Genomic DNA, 20,927 nt, shown 5'->3' on the forward strand with positions numbered 1-20,927 from the left:
TTGCACCAACTGTTTGTGTAGTGTTAGCAGCATGGCTGCTACATCTTGGTCCTTCCTCTGCTGAGCAACATCTTCTGTTTGAGGGTGAAGGGTTGCTGGAATTTTTACCATCTTCCTCAAAGCTGCTATATCTGCATCTCTTACCTTTAATAATGCCTGTACAGCTTTGGGATCACTTGGGTCATGCCCAAGCTCTATAATAATATCCTCCAAAGACCTAATCCTGTTGTCTTTGGCTTGTGAAGAGGCCTTCTCCAATTCTAATTGGGCAGTTGTATTATGAAGACTGTTTTGCAATTTGTGTGCCAGGAAGGTCTTGTCTGCAAGAGTTGAATAGACCATCTCACCCGTTTTCTTGTGAAGCTCTATCTGGTCCATTGGGTGGATGTCCTTTGCAAGTACCTCAAGGTTGGTCCTTATGTAATCTGCAGCTGACTGTGGCTGCAGCATAGTAGGCATGAAATGACTCATAGTCATTTTCCCCTCTGTTATGTCATATGCTGACATAAGCCTCTGCTGGTTTGTGGGAGCCATTTTGAGCAAGTGATTGTACAGCTGGAGTCTAACTGGCTCATTCCTCTTCTTGATGTCAATGAATTGCTGCTTTATGCTTGATTCTGCCCTTCTTTGCTGGCTTGAGGAGCTGACCTCTCCTCCAAGGGTTCTTTCTTGTTCCTGCTGAAAGGAACTGGCAGATGCTTCCATGCTAGGGGGGCCCATACCCAAGGATTGCCCAATAGGCATCTCTTCTTCAGAAAGGGGATTTATTCTTTGCCTTTTCTCCCCTTGTTGACTTGTTGATGTAGTAAGGGGAGTTTCCTGCTCTCTATCCCTCTTCCTGGTTCTCTCTTCGTTTAATGGAGTTTGGAGCACCGAGGTCTCCACTATTGTTTCCTGCCTTGGAGGCACACTTTCTTGAGCCTGCTGCTCTGTAGATATGGGAGCTTCAGCCATTTCTTCTTGCTGTTTGGGCTGCTCCTTCTGTTGTTCTGCTGTAGGGGGTGGCAGTTCCTGTTCCATCTCTTTTTCTTTACCTTTGCTGGCCGCCTGAGGAGTAGTTTTAGCTGCCTGCTGGGGGGCTGTAGAGGATGAGGCAGCTGCTCCAAGTTGAACTTGATAAGAAGAGGAAACCTGCCCACAATTTTCCAAGTCAGCTTCTTTCTCAAGATTCTTTGCTTCTTTTTGTAGAATTTCCTCTTTAGTACTTGCCTCTTCTAATGTGCCCTCTTTCCATCTCAACAGATTGGCATATTTTTCAATATGGGGCAGCCTGACATGATCATAGCTAGCCAATTTATACTTGACCCTTCTAAGGCTAATGAAGTGATTTGGATCATAGGGTATCCAGAGGAAACTAGTTTGCAATCCAAGGTGTTGCAGGATCTTATCTGCTTCTTGCCATGCCTCTTCTCTTTTATTATAAATGAATGGGCCTAGCTGATTTCTGACTTTTAGTTGCACCTTCTTGTTTTTGCTGTGGAAATGGACCATGTCTGCATTTCCAAACTACCTGAAATACTCTAAGGCAAAGAGTCTCATAGGGACATATCTTGGCAGCCTATATGGGGCTAGCTCACAGCCATATATTCTGATCACTGTATGGTGTTGGTAGAAATACCAATCTCCAATGCTGTAGGCCTTTGAGAGCTGGAGAATCCTTTGCATCTCATCTGTTAATCTTGGAGGAGGGGCACTCAACAGCAAGGACATGGCTGGATGGATGAACAGGTCTATGAATTCACAGTAGTTGTATGGTGAAAAAGATATATGATGGAAAACTGAAGACCAAAACACTACAGACCTTTGGTTCCCTTGGGCATCAAGCCTCTTGAGAGTAATAGGGAAACTATCAGGTTGATAGAATAGGAATAAGTGATAGATATAAGATGTATATCTAAATATCCTTTCCCTCTCTAGATTCATCAATTGCTCATGAATCTTATTGGCAATGTAGGCAGCATAATCATAGTGAACAGCAGGAGGCTTTCCAGGGGAGAAGATGGACAGCATCGCCAGAATGGTTTCATCAGCATCCTCAGATGTCCTATAACCCAGGACATAACTGATCATATCCACAAGCATCCTGCCCAACTCATTGAAATAAACATTTCCTATGGGAGGAGTCCTCACAGTTTCAGAGCCTGGTTGAATGAATAATTGATTGATCTTTAAAATTTGGGCACTAGACAGCTTGCCTCCTTTCTTTAGTAAGTCCATCATGGAGAGAGGAGTCAATGGCTTTGCAGTATGAAAGTGTAGCATCTCATTTATGGCCTCAGGGGTGACATGGAACAAAACTGAGCCTGAGGAATTGAGGACAGCTCTCTGACATGGGTCATAGTTGGCACTGCATCTATGTATCAAGTCTGGGAGGATATTGACCTGAGGGAGATTGAAAATGGGCAAATTGGAGTCCCAAATCCCTAGGATATCATTCCCACTGAGATGTTTGGCTTTAAGGTCATTGAGTACATGAATGTGGTACTTACTATATTCTGGGATTCCCTCTGCCATTTGGTAGTCTCTGTCAGCCAAGGGCAGCCACTCTAGCTCTCTTTGTGGGGCATTAAGAGGTGTAATATTCAATGCAACTGGAGTTTCCATGGTTTTTGCTACTTTGAATGGTATTTGAACTTGTTTTTCTGGGCGCAACAATACAGAGCAATGAATTCTGCAGAAGCAAGGCAATTTGCAGGGGAAACAGGGTGAATTATGGTGAAAACAAGTTGAAATGCTCCTGAAAAGGTATAATGAGAAAATACTGAGACTGAAGAGTTGTTTTCCCGGTGAACTTGTGCAGCAGAGGTTTCAGTTTGCGAATGCGCAAACAGACTGTAAATTTGTGGAAATTCGGTTCGATGGGGACTTCTGTAGGTAAATTCGGCCTTACAGTGTGGAGGAAAAGCACTGGTTTATGAGGATTTCTGGAATTTACTGTGTTTTTCTTCTCTTCTTAGTTTCTTCTGTGATTTATGTAAAAACCAGGCGCGGAGGGGATGATTTGATAAATACCTGGTATATTCTGGCAATGGTGGCAATGCAGATGGATTCGGGGCGCCGGGAGCACGGAAGCAGTCTTCGAAGTTGACGGGTGAACGACGTGGTTGTTCATGCAGCAATACAGTGCATAAAAATGCAAATAACACAAAAAATGGGCTTTTTGGGCCAAAATAGCGAAAATTTGGCTTTTGGCGCGTTTTTTGGATGACGTCAGCATGACGTCATCGGGTGGGGTCGGGTACGGCAGGGTGACGTGGCGGCCTGTGAGTGGTCCACGGGAACTGCTGAGGTGGCGGACAGAGTGGAGCAATGGCAGGCTTAGCGCTGATGCGGGGCCGACTTGGCATGACTGGGCGTGACGTGGGCGTGACGTGGGCAGGCGGTAAACCAAAGCGGTAAGTGGTTCCATCGGACCGCTTATGGTACGGGGGCGGTATTGGCAGGCGGCCTCCCGATATAACCTGGAAGCGACGCGTGGCCGAGCCCTGACGTCACCCTCTGACATTTTTCGGGTGCTATCGTCCGGACATCGGGGGCGGCCCGATATTGATATGGGCCGTCGGATGGGAAAGCCCAGATCCGACGGGCGACGGGTTGCAAAGCTGATAGGACAATACGGCGGGACCCGGCGGCATTTTTTAATGATTTTCTTTGTTTTTTGTGAAATGCGCAATATAACCAAAACTTTGGATAGGCGGCAAAAGTGGGTTTTAGCAATGTTTTTGCAAATAGGGCGGGTAAAACATTGCAAAGGGGTTGTAAGGGGACAAGGGTAGAGTTTAGGTTATTAAACCAACCAGGGGTTAGTTTAATCCCTGACTTTACACAACCATATACAACAAGACTTTATTTCTGCATGGTTTTCCAATATTCGAACATATGGCTATAATGCCAAAGGGGAGGGATATATATATATATATATATATATATATATATATTGGGGTTTTTATACACAATAGTGCTATAGTAATAGGGAAAGGGGAACATAGGGAGTTAAGTATAGATGGAGTTAGTAATTAGTATTGGATGGAAGATATGGAGAAGAGGAAGCAAAGACTAAGTTTTATAGGAAACAAACTTAGTTAGGAGAGTAGATCAAAATGAAAAGATTTTTACACAGGAAATGTGGCTCTTTATGCAACAAGGATCAATCAATGAGTTTGTTTTCTCTCATGAACAAAGGTGGTATTGGGATGTTAGCAAGGAATGTGATGGGGGATGATTGGGAAGTTAGACATGCTTCATTTTGCTGCTACAAAATTGCTGAATAGGAGGGTGTGCACTGGCCACCATGTGTTTCCTTTGCTTAGGCCAGAGATATGAAAGAAATCATGCTTCTGCAACCCCATCTACCTACCCATTCTATTTCCTAGCATTTTTTGTTACTTCAAGGAGGGTGCACTTAGACTTGCAAACCCTCATGTGCCTTTTATTTTCCTTTGGCATTTCCTTTTGATTTTCTATCTAAGGCTAGCCTTATTACTTCCAAGGCCCCAGATTAGATAGTTGGGAACCTTCATTCTCTACCTAACTACTTATCTGCCAAGATTGAACAGTTTGGACAGATTTCTTTCTCTAATCTACAACAAAAAATTGAAATATGGCATGACCCAGCTTAGACTGTTGGATCACCCATTCAGCAATGGGACAGCATCAAACAACTGTAGATATGTGTTTTCCCCAAGAATATGAGATCTTTGCATCACCAAAGTAGATCATATTGGCACTTTCCCTGCCAATCATGAAAAATGAAACCTATTGATATAGGTAGCTAACAGTGGCTCCACTTGGGGATGGTTTTTCTATTTGAAAGACCAAGAACAACAGGTCAGACTGCCTTGGATTTTGGCTTCTTCTCAAAACTTGCGAACTTTCTCTTTGGACTTCAAAACTGGAATCTGTCACCATTGTGGAACTTCTGAAATAAAAGCCCTTTTCTGCTTATTTAAAAAACTTCTTAAACTGAAGTATTTGTATGCTAGAACAAAACTATATACAACTGATTATGTACAGGGCAGAGCCATGCTATATGCATGGAAAATAGTCAAAATAGTGCTTTAACATCCGGCCATTTACAGGGCCCTCTTCAGCTTCAGTGCCATCCAAATTCTTCAAGAAATAGGTGTTATTTCCTTGTACTGCTTGAATAACAAAAGGCCCCCTCCAAAGGGAGTCAAATTTGCCATGCTTTCCCTTGTCTTCTCTTCTTGAATCCCATTTAAGCACTTTATCACCAATAAAGAAATCTTCAGCCTTGGTTCTTCTATCAAAGGCTTTTTTCAGTTTTTCTTGTAGGACCTGAACTCTGCTGTACACTTGATCTCTAGTTTGCTGTAAACAGATAATCTGATTGATTCTTCTTTGCATGTCATTTGGTTCAGCTTGACTTTCTTGAAGTAGCTTCATGACAGGGACCCCTAAGGATGAAGGGAATTTGGCTTCCATTCCATAAACCAACTCATATGGGCTGACCCCAATAGATCTTTTGGTTGTTAGCATGTCTGCCCACAAAGCATTTACAAGCTTCTTGTGCCAATTTTTCTTATTTTCTTCTAGTATCTTCTTAATGATGTTGATAAGACTTTTGTTAGATGACTCAGCTAAACCATTGCCTTGAGGATAGTATGCAGTAGAATGGCCCAAAGTGATATGGAATTTGTGACAAAAGTTCACCATCTTCTTGGATCTAAAAGCAGCAGCATTGTCTGTTATAATCTTGTCAGGACAACCAAATCTAGAAAGAATATTAGTCTCAAGGAACTGAATGATAGTAGAATCATTTGCTTGTCTGCATGGGACAGCCTCAATCCATTTAGTAAAGTAATCTATGGCTGTCAGGATCCATCTATGTTGGCCTGAAGATGAAGGATGAATTTCCCCAATGAAGTCCAAGCCCCATTGCTGAAAGGGCCTTTCTGTTGCAATAGGCTTTAAGGGAAGTGGTAGTAACTTTCTTTTTCCCTCAAACACTTGACACTTATGACATGTAGTGGTGAAATTTTTAACATCAGAGAACAGAGTGGGCCAATAGTAACCTGCCCTTAATATCTTATCCACAGTGGACTTCCAGTACAAATGTCCACCACAATCACCTGCATGAAATTCTTTTATAACATTGTTAGTCTCATCCATATTCAAACAGTTCAGCAGTATACCTTCATGATTTTTCCATAGTAAATTACCATTTATAACACAAAATCTTGAAGCTTTCATTTTTAAAAATCTAGATTTGGTTCTGGACAATCCTGGGGGAGCACACAGGTTTTGCAATATATAACAGATATCAGAATACCACAGGGATTGTTCAAAGGCTGCATTGATCTTTGGAGTCGCCAGCTCCGATTCATTGTCCAGTTGGTTAATATCCAAGGCTTGGAAGTTTGCTTCTGACATCAATTTAGCCAAACCTTGCCCTTTTATCAGTTTTGTAGGTCTTATCTCAATGTCAAATTCCAATATGTTAGCAATCCATTTTCCTCTTCTGCCTTCTAAGTTTTCTTGAGTTAGTATGTCTTTCACAATGGGATTTGGTACATAAGCAATAACATGGGAGTATAGGATGTAGATCCTAAAGTCTTTGATGGCTTTGACCAAAGCATAAGCTTGCTTTTCCATGATCTGATATTTCAGAGGTGCATCTCTAAGGGCTCTACTAAAGAAAGCAATAGGTTTTTCATTCCCTTGATCATCTTTCTGCAATAAGACAGCAGCAATGGTATGCTGGGAGGCAAAAGAGAAAATGATAAATTCTCTGTCAAATTGAGGATTTGTTAAGACTGGGGTTCGGGTAAGGGCCAATTTAATACCTTCAAAAGCTTGATTTTCTTCTATTGTCCACTTCACTTTTGAATCCTTTTTTAGCATATTGTTTAGTAATCTGATCAATTCTGCTAAGTTTGGGATAAACCTCCTTAGGAAGTTGATCTTTCCCAGGAAGGCTTGTAATTCTTTAATATTTCTTGGATGGGGCATTTGCAAGATGGCCTGTATTCTGTCTGGGTCAATTCTAATGCCCTCCTTTGAAATGATATGACCCAATATCTTGCCTTCTTCCAAACCAAATAGAGACTTCATAGGATTCAGGGAAATCCCATATTTCCCACATGTTATGAATATTTGTCTCAAGTGTTTCAGATGTTCTTGGTCAGATTTTGAGAAAGGTGTGAGGTCATCTAAGTAAATAACAAGGAACTCATGAATCTCTTTAGCAAAAGCAATATCCATTGCTCTCTGAAATGTAACTCCTGCATTTTTTAACCCAAAAGGCATTTTAACATATTTGAAAGTTCCCCATGGGGTTGTGAAAGCTGTTTTATCTTGATCATCAGGGTGGACTAGGATCTGATTGAAACCTGAAAATCCATCAAGTAATGAAATTCTTGAAGCCCCCACCACTCTTTGGAGAATATGATCCATTTTTGGTAAGGGATAATTGTCTTTAAGGGATACTTGATTCAAATTCCTTAGGTCAACACAAAGCCTAATCTCCCCAGTTTTCTTTCTTGTGGGGACCAAGTTTGAAATCCAGTCTGAAAACCTGATTGGTGCTATGATACCAGCTTTAAACATTTTTTGTACCTCTTTCTCAATTGAAGGGAGAAGCATAGGATTGATTCTTCTCAATTTTTTCTTGAATGGCTTTTGATTGGGCTTGAGAGGGATAGTGTGTTGAATAACAGAGGTGTCATAGGATTTCAAATCCTCATAACTCCATGCAAACACATCTTGGAACTCTTTAAAGAGGTCAATGTATTTAGGCTTCTGGTCAGGAGGTAAAGAGGCAGACAATTTTATTATCTTGGGTTTTTCAATAGTTCCAATGTTGCATTCTTCAATGGCAGAATTAAGGGGTTGCATGATTGGCTTTCTAGGAACATCATTTGAGTCAAAAATGTCCTCCAAAGGAGTTAGGCCTGTTGGTAGAAAATTATCTTTTAGCTCTATGATTTCAGCCTCTGCACCAGTTATTTCATCAAAATGCAATTGTTCAAGTTCTTGTAATTTTTCCTTGCCAAAGGTCGTTGGACAAAGTATTTGATTTGCTGTTTTGGGTGATACAGCTATTTGGTCCTTTTCACTTAGTGGCCGCGTGTCTTTCACAGAATCAACATCAATGTTCAAACTTGCAAATTCATGTAAGGTCAAAAAACTTTTTATCTGTGTGTCATCCTCAAATACTTGCCAATCTTTAATATTGTTTGGGATAGAAGGTCTGTGTTTTATCTCAGCTGTAAAACAATGGTTGGGTTCAAAAGGCAATTTTCATGTACTCGCAAATGTAGCTAAACTGTGTGCATGAAGGTTATGGGTCCTAGGTATTTTGGTCATCTGAAATTCAGTGAAAGCCTTAAGTATTTCAATAGCAGCAGATCTGTATGATCTTAGTCTTTTGTCATTAGTGACAAAGTTGCCCTTTACTTGTTGAATAATTAGGTCTGAGTCTCCCATGATTGAAACTTTTGTGGCCTGTAAGGATTTTACCAGTTTGAGGCCTAGCAGAAGAGCCTCATACTCTACCATATTATTAGTACATCTGAAATTAAGCCTATAGGCTCGACCTTCTGCATGGTTGCTTTGTTTGTTATGAATCCACACTCCAGCTCCTGCCCCTAATTTGTTGACTGATCCATCAAACTCAAGGAACCAAAGGATCTCTTGATTTAGGGGAGACTTGACAGCCTCTCTATGACTTGGAATTATGAGCTGGAGATCTTGTTTTTCATCTGGTTTGTCTTCTAGCATTGTCTCATCAATTGATTTCTCAATCTTGATTTCTTGGGAGTTTGATTGCTCATCCATATGCAGACCTTGTTCAAGTAAGACAGATTTGTCATCACATATTGGACCTATATTGTCATTAAACAGAATGAAGGAATCCATGTCTGAATGGACTGCATAAATAGGGAAATTTTGAGGTTTTTCTTCACTGCTCACCATGTATTTCATGAGTGACTCTCTGTATAGCCTCTTTGGCTGCCCAAAGACAGAGATAATGGCATATGACATGTCCAATTGTAGGGAACCTTGGAGCTTAGCTCCCCATGATCTTGACAACAGCATTCCATATTTGGGTGGGATATCAGCAACTACCACATCCATCAAAATTGTTTTATTTGGGTACTGGACGAGGGACACACATAGATCTTTTATCAAGCCTAAACACTTAACTTGGCTGGAGTCAAATGAAAATAGGTCCTTATATGGTCTTGTAATGTCTAGATTCAATCTCTCCATTACTGACTTAGGCATAAGGTTATGAGAAGCGCCTGAATCAAACATTGCATTGTGTAATATCTTATCATGAACATGCAAGCTGACATAAAAAGGTAAGATTCCAGTTGCTGTTGTCTTTCCATCAACCTCTGGACCGAAAAGTAGTTCTGGGGTATCATCCAACACATTGACATCATCTTTGTTGTGGGTCAGTTGAAGGGACTTCTTGATTTGTTGTTTGTAAATGTTATGCTTGGCTAGCTCTGACAGAGGAATGGCTATCTTCAATTTGCCAATTTCAGCTTCTAGGTCAAAAGGTTTTTCAGATTGGATCTTGGTGTTCTGGTTAACAACCTTTTCTTTCTCAATTGAGTTTTTAGAGGCTTCTTCTTGATTTTCAATCTGATCTTGAGGTTTGTCCTTTTTGCTCACCTTTTGAAAAGTGTTACTTGGATTGTGCTGTAAAGGAGGTGTAACCTTTGTTTCTTGATTTGAGGGAAATGGTTCGGTTACCTCTTCAACTGTTACTTCATCTACAATTGAATCAGTTTTGTTAATAGGCTCTGTGACAATAGCTTTCTTAGGCTGCAGGCTATCTTTTGTTTTCTCAGGCTGTGGCACATTTACAGTTCTGCTTCTCAATTTGTATTGTTTATGAACTTCAAAAACAGCTGTGTCATAGCCTTGTTTGAAATCAAATGATTCACCTGATCTAGTTTGGAACTGGCTTATGTCTTCCTCTTCATGATCTTCTTGACTCAGAAAAACTTGCTGATCATCGTTCAGGCCCATCAAATTGATGTGGGTATCATCTATCTGCTCACTAGAAGTGGATGCTTCAGCATAGTTTTCTTGGAACGGAGGCCTTATCTCTGGTTCAGGGCTGGCCTTGCCAACATTGGGATTTTGATTTCTTCTAAAATTGGGATTCCTGATTGGATTATTCTGTGGTGCTTCCCATGATGACTTCCTCTCAACTGATTCTACTCTGTCACCTAATCTATGCATACCAGTGATTATTGCATCTAATTTTTGATCCCAGCCTGAAGGCTCTTCTTTGAAGGTAGTCTTTCTTTCAGTTCTGGTCCTATTCCTCTTAGCTATCAGGTTGGCTTCTACACTAACTGTTATGTCTTGCATCTCAGCTAAAGTCCGGGGAGCCCTTTCTCTTAATTGGTAGGCCATATCTGAATCAAACCCATCAGGGAAGGTATATAGAGCTAGATCAGGTGGGGGTCTGAGATTTTGGGGAATAGCATTGTAGACACTGTTGAACCGAGCACAATAATCCAAGACAGTTTCTTGGGGACCTCTTTTGATAGTATTGTATTCAGATAAAATATGAAGTGGATCCTTTTTCTTCTCCCATCTGTTGATAAAGGTTTGATACAGGGCTTCAGGGTCAGCTATGGAGTTTGCTGGGAGTGACCTAAACCATGATCTTACATCTCCTGTTAGGCTTTGCAAAAAAAAATTCATTCTAACCCCATCATCATCTATCTCATAATTTTCAAAATAATCCTGCATTTTCTTAGTATGTTGAAGGGCGGGATAAGAGCCAGTACCATCAAAATATGAAATCTTGCTTTGGTAATCTTGAGGCATAGGCCCCGGATTGGCAGGTAACTGTAATGGAGCATATCTGTTAGCCATGTTTGGTGGAACAACAGGGATAATAGGAACTAATGGGACAAGTGGAGGAAAAGGGATGAGAAGGGTATGTGTAGTTGATGGAGGGGTTGAAAGGACACCTTGTGAAGTAGATGAAGAACTAGGAGGTTGTGGAACGGTGTTATGAGGATGTAGAGAAACCTTAGCAGGGGTTGGAATATCAGTTTGAAATCCTGCTTCAGAACTTGAATCTGATAGAGTCCCTTCTGATTTGTGTCTCTTAAGGATTCTTGAAATCAAGTTTGGATTTTGGAACTCAGGTGGTGGATCAGGATCTGGGTTAGATCTTGTATAGCGTGTTTTCTTCTTAGGAGCCAGTTTCTGTGTTTTTCTTTAGGAGAATTTTCTAAGAAGGTAGTGATATTTGACGAGGACTGATCAGGTATAGCACAACTGTATGGAACTTAATACTGAATAAAGATTGACTGAGGTAGCTTTTATGTACTCCTGCAAATGCAAAGCAGAGGCAGTTTCTAAGGCTGTCTGGCTATCACTCAGGCTTTATCTACAGTATTAAGAATCAGACAGGGGGTTTATGAATTTCATTCAGGTCCCTTGTGGGCCAATAATATCCAGCTCTTAACATTTTGTAAGCAGTGGTCTCTCCTCCATAGTGACCACCTGTTGGGCCGTCATGCATTTATTTCAAAACATGATCGGCATCACCCTTCTCTAAACACCTCAGCCACACTCCCTCATAATTTTTTTTATACAATGTATCATTGACCAAGTGATACTGATTAGATTTTAATCTCAGCACTCTCCTTCTTGATGCATCCATGTGCTCAGGACATGATCCCCGTGTTAGATAAAAACGTATGTCGTAATACCACAACTCAAGGTCCAAAGGGACTTCCAACGTTTTGCGCTCACACATCAGCGTTTCATTAACCCATAGGGGCTCCTCCCTGAATTCTACTTGTGTATTTTGCATGCTCTACGATTCTGGTTCTTCGGACACCCCTTCTTTATCTGCCAAGGCTTCTGTTGCTAGCCTACACAATCCCTGCCCTCAAACTATCTTCTCCAGCTTAATCTCGAAGTCGAATTCTTAAAGTGCGATTATCCAATTCCCTCTCCGTTCACCCATTTCTTTCTACACGAAGAGGGCTCTTACAGCAGGATGGGGAACGATTACTTTAGTCCTGGCCTTTAATAAGTAAGGGTGGAAATGTTTTACGGCTTTAAAAATTTCAAAACCTTGTTTTTCCACATCTGGGTAGTTCAGTTCTGCTCCTTGAAGATTAGAGATCATATAAGAAATAGGGACTTCATTGCCATCATCATTTTTCTGGGTGAGGATTGAAGCATATGAAACATCAGAAGCGAAAGTGTACAAGAAGAATTCCTTGCCAAAATTGGGGCTGACTAATGCAAGAGCTTCTGTGATGGCCTCCTTAATTCGTTGAAACGACTTCTTAGTTTCATCGCTCCACTTGTACACAACATCTTTCTTCATCATTAGCTGCATGGGACGCACTATTTCCGCAAAACCTGAAACAAATTTCCTAACAAATTTAATCCTTCCAAAGAAAGATCGCATTGCCCTTTTATTTGCAGGGGGTTGTATTCTCAAGATGGTTTCTATTCTTTCAGGATCAATAACAATCCCTTCTTTAGAGAGGATATGGCCCAATAGTTTCCCTTATGTAACTACGAAGACACTTTTCTTGGGATTCAACGATATTCCATACCTTCGGCATCTCTCGAAGATCTGTTTTAGGTGGTAGATATGATCCCTTTTGTGGTACGAATACACAGTAATGTCATCCATGTAAACCACTACTGATCTGTTAATTAATCCTTGGAAAGCTATGCCCATAGCTCTCTGGAATGTGGTGCCCGCTTTAATAAGTCCAAAAGGCATTTTGCGATATGCGTAAGTGCCCCATTTAGTGTTGAAGTTTGTCTTAAGCTGATCCCCATTAGATACCAACACCTGATTATATCCTGAAAGCCTATCTAATAATGACAGCATTTCAGACCCAGAAATGCACTGAAGAATGTGTTCCATAGAAGGGACAGGATAGTTATCTTTCTGCAATGCTTTGTTCAGGTTTCTGAAATCGATACATAGCTTGATGTCTCCATTTTTCTTTCTTACTGGCACGAGATTGGCTACCCAGTGGGTGTGTCTGAATGGAAAAATGATTTTATCATCCATCATTTTGTTTAATTCTTTCTTCACCAATGGTTCTAGGCTCGGATGCATCTTACTCAACCTTTGTTGGTAGGGCTTAGCCTCCTTTTCCAAAGGAATTACATGCTGCATGACGCTGGTATCAAAGGTTTTTAAGTCGCCATATCTCCATGAAAAGGCATCCTTGTACTCTTTAAACAACTTAACAAATGCATCCTTTTCTTGTGGAGAGCATCCCAAGCCCAAATTAACAGTTTTTGGGTCTTCTTTGGTTCCAAGGTTGACTGACTCATACTTCATGGATGAGCTATGTGTTTTGCAGTTAGTCGGCTTCTTAAATTTGTCATGCAGGTCATACAAGTGCTCCATCTTGACAACTGACTTGGGAATTATATTGGACTGATCCTTTTCTTCATCTTTACTCCCATCCATACGCTTGTCATGCTCCTTTTCATCAATGACCACATTTTTGAATGTCCTTTCACAATGCAGGAACTCCATGATTTGTTCATCACCTTCGAACACCTGCCAATTTGAGATGTTATCAGGCACGGATGGTCTAAATCAGTTCAACATAATATTTATTCTTCTTTAATCTAAGATCAGGCAAAAGTTTTGCAGCCATACCGGCCATCAGATCGGAATCTTGGTTTTGCCCTCGAGGTATGTATGTGATATTAAAAGAATCAAAACTATCAATTAAGCTCCATACCTCATGTTGGTACCTTACCAGGTGTGGCGAATTGTAGTGCATCCTTTTCCTTACGTGATCCACAATTATCTGTGAGTCACCAAAAACATTAAGATTTTTTACCTTCATATCAATGGCATTTTTCAGGCCCTGCAGCAAGCCTTCGTGTTCTGCCGTGTTGTTGGTGCACGTGAACTCCAACCGGTTGTCCATTAGATGTTGGTTCCCTTGCGGGTCAATGAGAATTCTCCCAGCACCTGCACCTTCAAAGTAGTAAGAGCCTTCAAAGTAGAGTGTCCAAAATATAGAGTCTAATGTTACATCAATTGAATTGCTTTCTACGAAATTAGGCATATCATCTACTATAATACAAGATAATTCATCAGTTGGATTACGGGGGAGAGCTTCCAACTGTGTGTTTTTCATAGTTTCTTCAACTGTCTCTGCATGGAATTCTTCGAAACAGGCTTCGATGGCACAAACATCGAAACTATAATTCCCAAGGATAGAATTGGTAAACATTACAGGTTCATTGGGGACGTTTAGTTCCGTCACCACATACCTCATGTATCTTTCTCGATCAACTCTCAACATATCACCCTTTCCCTTCTGAGGCAACAAGAGATGGGACCAATCAGTTAAGAAATATCCATTCAGTTTTGCTAACCAGTCCCTACTAAGTAGCATTCCATAAGCCTCAGGTATATCGACTACCACTATGTCAATGACTTGTGTGTATTGTGGTTTAGCAGCCATCCGAATCAACACATCTTTTAATTCCCCAATCACTTTCACATTCGTTCTGTCCAATTGCATAATTCAAGTTCCAGTTCTCTCGAGTACTGCATGCAGTCTTTTAGCAACAACGTAAGGCATAATGGTGGATGAGGCACCAGAATCTACGAAGCAATTGTGTACGTTCATGTTGAAGATTTCAAATGTGATAAGGAAAGGTGGAGTCATGGATTTTTATTTCCTCCCTATCATGGTTGCACTAACATCTTGGAGGTTTCGATTCATTTTGATAGAGTGGCTTCCATAGCTGATGGTGTTTGGGTTGTACTGGAGGTACTAGCAGGTTTGGATGCAGACTTCTTGGGTTGGCTACTCAGCATGGTGGGAGATTTACAATTCCGTTCATTCATATCTTTCAAGAGAAGATCTCTTTGCTGTGTTAATTTTAACAAATCGAAATATGTGATATTATCTCGAGATTTCTTAAGGCCATCCACAATGTTGTAATCAATGTTACAAACAGGGTAAGGCAGAGTAAACATACCGGTTTTTCCATTCTTAGGTGGGAGTTTACCATTTTGAGTCACCTTCGTTGCAGCTGGAGATGTGTTTTCTTTCTGTGGATAGTTCACAACTGGAGTACTCTTGGAATCACTACTAGGTTTAGTCCTCTCAACAGGAACCTTGGGAGCAGATGGCTTTAAAGGGCGAACATCTTTCTTCGTCTGGTCTACAGGCTTCATCATGCCTACAAGTGGCACTTTGTTTCATGTGTGGATTTCATTAGCGTTGATTTCTGCCGTGCTATCTCCTTCGTCATCATCGTTCTCATTTGTATAGAAATCCCACAGTACATTGATTTGAGATTCCTCGTCCAGAGGTTCTTCTACTTGGTACTCTTCCTCATCTTCTTGTTCTAGATCCAACTCCACTATAGGTTCTTCTTTGGTAAGGAGCGATCCAATAAGAACCAGCTCTTCTGTGTTTAAAATCCCTTCATTGGGTGGAGCAAGCAACGCAAGTTGGCCATGACCACCTTCTATCTTCTTACGATAGAAAGGTTTGAAATATTTTCGGTTGCTATAATCTCCTCCATTCCCCATTGTACTATCTCTAGAATTCCTTTTCATATCGATGACTATGTTCATCAATTTTTTAATGATCTGATGCAAACCTTCCACATTTGTGGTGTCCTTTTCTTTGATATCAGCCACTTTGTTATCACTCCCATTATTCTTCCTAGATGGTTGAGAGGCTTTCTTTTCTTCGGTTATATGGTGACATGCTGTGAGACTAATCATTTCATTCTCGACTTTCACTGCTTCATCGATAGCATCTTGTAAGGTTTGTGTGTTACTCCTTTTAACCCACATCGCGGTAGGGACAGGGAGAGCAGTGATGTAAAATTCCATGAGCACCTCATCAGTAGGTCTAGCGTTAGCCGGGATTCTGTTAAACAAAGTGTTGAACCGGATGTTGAAATCCTTGACCTTCTCTTTGGTTTCCATTTTCAAATGGGATAGTTCTAAAACTAAGGCCGCGGGTGTTTTGTCATCGCCAAACTTGTCTAAAAAAGCTTGTTGAAAGGCATCCCATGAGGTGATCGATCCTATTCTTAGGCTAAATTACCATGTGGAGGCTGCACCAATCAGAGTAAAAGGGAATAAGAGACATACTACATCTTCGTTGGCTACCCCCAACATGTGCAAGGCTAGGAAGAAAGAGCGAATATGGTTATCAGCAGCGTCTCCCCGCTCAGGGTCGAATTTAGGCAATAATCTTTCTGTGTTCTTGGGTAAGGCATGCTACTGCCTAGGTACCGCTACAACATCCTATGCAAGCCAAGGAGGGGGTGCTGCAGGAGGAGGTGGGGGTTGATTCCCACTCGAAGGAGGCGGTAGAGGCGGATTCCCACCTAGAGGAGGCGGTAGAGGAAAATTCCCACCCGGAGGAAGCGGTAGAGGCGGATTCCCACCTGGAGGAGGCAGTAGAGGCAAATTCCCACCCAGAGGAGGAACGTTAGCCATATTATGAATAAGGAGGTTCTAGTTGAAGGTTTCTTCAAGGCGTTCTTCGTTGGGATTTTCCAAATCAAGCCAAGGATTACCTTTAGAGGAGGAATCCTCAGGAATTTCTTCCTAAGGATTGTCGATACTTTGCAAGGACTTTAACACAATATCTTCAAGAGAAGAGGCTGCAGATGTCTATTCGCTTAGAGTAAAGATCCTTGGCTTTATTTTAGTTGTTGGAGGTAAAGAGTGAAAGATGGGGAGCTGAGAGAGGGAACGAGCGTAAGCCCGAGTAAGTATTCTAACTAGTTGTTCCTGAGTGACAAGATACTCCCACAATCTCTCTTCTTTGGGTGATCCAGACATGGGACTTAGAGGGATCTCTGCTTCTTCGAAATGAGGCTTTTTCAAATGTGCGGCAGGATCTTTCCGACCTTTACGATCCATACATTAATCTTTTCGAATCCATGCGCAACATTTATAGATGAAATCTTGAAAAGCTGTGGACGGCAGTTCAGGCCCTCCTTCTAGCACCAATTTGTTGACACAGCGAATTTTCACTATGCCAACAAGGGGAACTAACCCGATCACAAACCTCAATTAGATCTACTTTCGTTTGGGGTGGCTAGCTCCAACAGGTTTTAAAGGATCCCGTAAACTATTATAGGTGTTGAGAGATTGCTTCCTAGAGGAAGACTTCAATTAAATCAATAAAAGAAACATGTAACATATGTGTATCAAATCCTATCTACACTGCTTATCACTACTTAAGCTAGTCTTAACTATCATAATCTATCATGCAAGAGCATAACGAAAAGAGGTTAAGCATCATATATAGATTCCAAGTCCAAATGAATCAATTACTGGTTCACATAAGAACAAGGTTGTGTTAAATCCTAATTGCAATCTAATTACTTATACAGGAATACACATTCCTTTCCATACAAATAACACTTACAACTGATGTTTAACAAAATTATGAATCAACAACCTTTCATGAGTTAACTATGCTAATGAATTATATTCGAATAACTAGGAATAACCATGAACTGTATGTTATCAATATGCACAAAGCAAAACACATTTGTCTTTATGCCAGCAACAACACTCTGATTCTAAACACATGAAAGAAGAGGAAAATAAATCTGAAACAAAAGGCTTCTTCTTGACCCAAACAGTCTTCTTTATTCATAATAAATCAAAAGTTGTTCTGCCCAAAAAACAATCCTGCTCTCCTATCCGAAGGTAATACTTATGCAGCTGGAAATGACTCTCGGTCTTCCCTTCCCCGACTTTTCCTCTTCCTGCTCTTTTCCATACACATTACATATACAGACGTAGAGTCGATCGGTGAAACAACTGACACGTAGAGGGCATATCTGTTGTAGTGCTTCATTTCCTAGCATAAAAGAGGATGACTGTGTGTCATCCCTTTGCACCTGTATTGAGCAGACGTTACTCCCTATCATTTCCTGAAGGAAACTGAAGACACCGCACTTATCATACCACATCTGGCATGATTGAAAGTGTGTTTGAAGGTAATAACATCTTGATGTATCAGCGTTGTGCTTCCTCTTGACATGGAGTGTGTCTTCATTATGCACTATGGCAGTTCATATCCCTTTCTGCAGAATATGCCTTTGCAATATCGGCATCAGTGGTGCAGAGGTGTCATCTTGATATAAATCGCCTTTATCTGATGCTAGGTCCACTCGAACTCGCCTACAGAAATAATTCATATTAGCTATGATTATGACAAATCTGACAAACATGCTCACAAACAAACCTTGCATTCAGCCATAATTTCTATTTAATCTTGCAATCGCAGAGAAACTATGATTATCAAACTACCGAACCTGCTGTGACACATATTTGCGTTGCCCATAATATTCATTTTTACTCAGGATTTCTTTAACCATGCTTCACAAGCATACCATTCACTTTACGGGATTTTCCTTTGAAAAACCCCGACCACAGCATTTTATTGAAATACATAGGAAAACACGCGAAAACCGTGGCCGGACCATAAGGTCGGACTTCAAATAATATACCCCCGGATCTAGAACCATCGTTGGGTCTGCCAATCGCATCGCGCCTTGTGTTTAAGCTTTGGGCTTTGCCGATTGCGACTTGCGATTGGTCGGACCCGAAATATATATGTGTCGCAGTTAATAATACCGGCGAGTTTGCCATATAATATTTTCCTTTGAAAACCCTGGCCTCAACATTTAATCAAAATACATGGGAATACACGGGAAAACCCGCAACCGACCCATAAGGCCGGACTTCAAATAATATATATCCGGGCATATAATTATCGTCAAGTCCGCTTAATCGCATCGCGCCTTATGTTTAAACGCCGAACTCTATTGATTGCGATAAGCGATTGGGGAGGCGGACCTGAAAATATGTATATTATAGTTAATGATCCTGGTGGGTCTGACAAATCCTGGTGTGCCTCATATACAAGCCTTGAACTCCGCCAATTGCGATAAGCGATGGGCTCTGTACCCGAAATAAATATGTATTACAATTAATAATGTCGTTGGGTCTGGTGTATCGTGGGGCGGGTTGTGTATCAGTGTTGATTGCAATAAGCGAAGAGGGCAATTTATGCATGTTTTGCGAAGAATTTCCATTATAAAGAGTTATAATGGGAATAAAGATGCGATAGAAGGTTTTGAGGGTTGAGAAAGTCTCGATGAAGGATATGAATGAAGGGCTAGAAAGGGTTATAAATGAATCATGTAGCAAATATTTATTAAAAGAGGCTCAACCATTAGGAATTGAAGATTTGACTTGGCAAAGAATTAAAATCCCTGGGATAAAACAGATCATTCGGAGAGGTGAAAGATCAAACTTCTAGGGGACCCATTCAAAATTGCTACCAGGGTAGGTTCTAATAGGGTGGTGGCTGTGGCCAAAACAGGAAGGTAAGCTTTGTGATCAAGTTATTTCTTTTTTGATTGACCCTGGATATAATTATAGTTATGTTAGTCTTGACTTGGTGGATAAGTGTGGTTTGAATAAAGAAGTGCATGCAAAATCTTGGTTAGTGCAGTTAGCTACAGGTACAAAGAAAATATTTCGTAATTGGGTAAGAGCTTGTGCATTTGAGTTGAATGGGATGTCTACATCAGCGCACTTGAATGTATTGTCATTGGGATCATATAGTATTATATTTTGTATGGACTGGCTATACTTCAAAGGATCAAGTTGGATTGTTATGACAAAGCCAATAAGTGCTTGGATGACAATGGGGAACCAAGAGTCTTACAGGGAAAGAAGAAAGCCACATTTGGTAGGATGGTGATAGCTATGCCTGACAAGCATAGTTGCAGGAAAGGTTTTGTGTTATTTGCAGTACATATCTCTAGTGAAAAAGGTAAGGAAGTTGACGTTGCAAATGTTTTGAGAAGGCACCCAGTTCTACATCTGTTTTGGGTTGTATTTACTGTAGATATTTCAGAGTATCCACCTCACAGGGAAGTAGACTTTTCAATTAAGTTGGTGTAAGGGGAAACTCCAACATTAAAAGAACTATTCAGGATGAGCACTCCAGAGTTGGTAGAGCTGAAGTTGCAGTTAAAGGAAATTCTTGACAAGGGATACATTAGGCCAAGTGTATCACCTTGGGGCGCACCGGTATTGTTTGTAAAGAAGAAGGATGATACTATCAGATTGTGCATTAACTACAGACAGTTGAACAAAGTGACCATCAAGAACAGGTATTCGTTGTCGAGGATTGATGACTTATTTGATTAGCTGAAGGGAGCAGCATTGTTCTCGAAGATTGACCTGAGATCTGGATATCATCAAGTACGCATTAAAGAGAAGGACATTTATAAGACATCTTTCTGGACTAGGTATGGACATTATGAGTTTGTTGTAGTTCCATTCGATTTGACTAATGCTCCAACTACCTTTATGTGTTTGATGAATAATGTGTTGCGTCCCTATTTGGACAAGTTTGTTATTGTGTTTATTGATGACATATTGGTATATTCTAAAAATGGCGAGGAGCATGCTGAGAATTTGGCAGCAATGTTGAGGTTGTTGACAGAGCATCAGTTGTATGCTAAGCTCAACAAGTTTAGTTTCTTTCAAACTGGGGTACATTACTTGGGACATGTTCTCTCCAAGGAGGGAATAATAGTTGATCTAGAAAAGGTAAGAGTTATCATGGAGTGGGAAACTCCTAAAATTGTAGATGAGGTGAGATCCTTCATGGGATTGGTAGGTTATCACAGGACGTTCATCAGGAAATTCTCACAGATTGCTTATCCTATCACATCATTGCAAAGGAAAGGTAAGAAGTTTGAATGGACAGAGGAGTGTGCGGCCATTTTTGAGAAGCTTAAGCAATTGTTGACACATGCTCTAGTGTTAAAGATCACAAATCTGGACAAAGAATTTTTAGTATGTACATATGCCTGCAAGAGAGGACTTGGTGGAATCCTTATGCAGG

The sequence above is a fragment of the Pinus tabuliformis genome, chromosome Q (genome assembly GCF_031772625.1).
Source record: "Pinus tabuliformis cultivar Carrire ecotype Pingquan chromosome Q, CPIR1, whole genome shotgun sequence".
In the NCBI taxonomy this organism is placed as follows: domain Eukaryota; kingdom Viridiplantae; phylum Streptophyta; class Pinopsida; order Pinales; family Pinaceae; genus Pinus; species Pinus tabuliformis.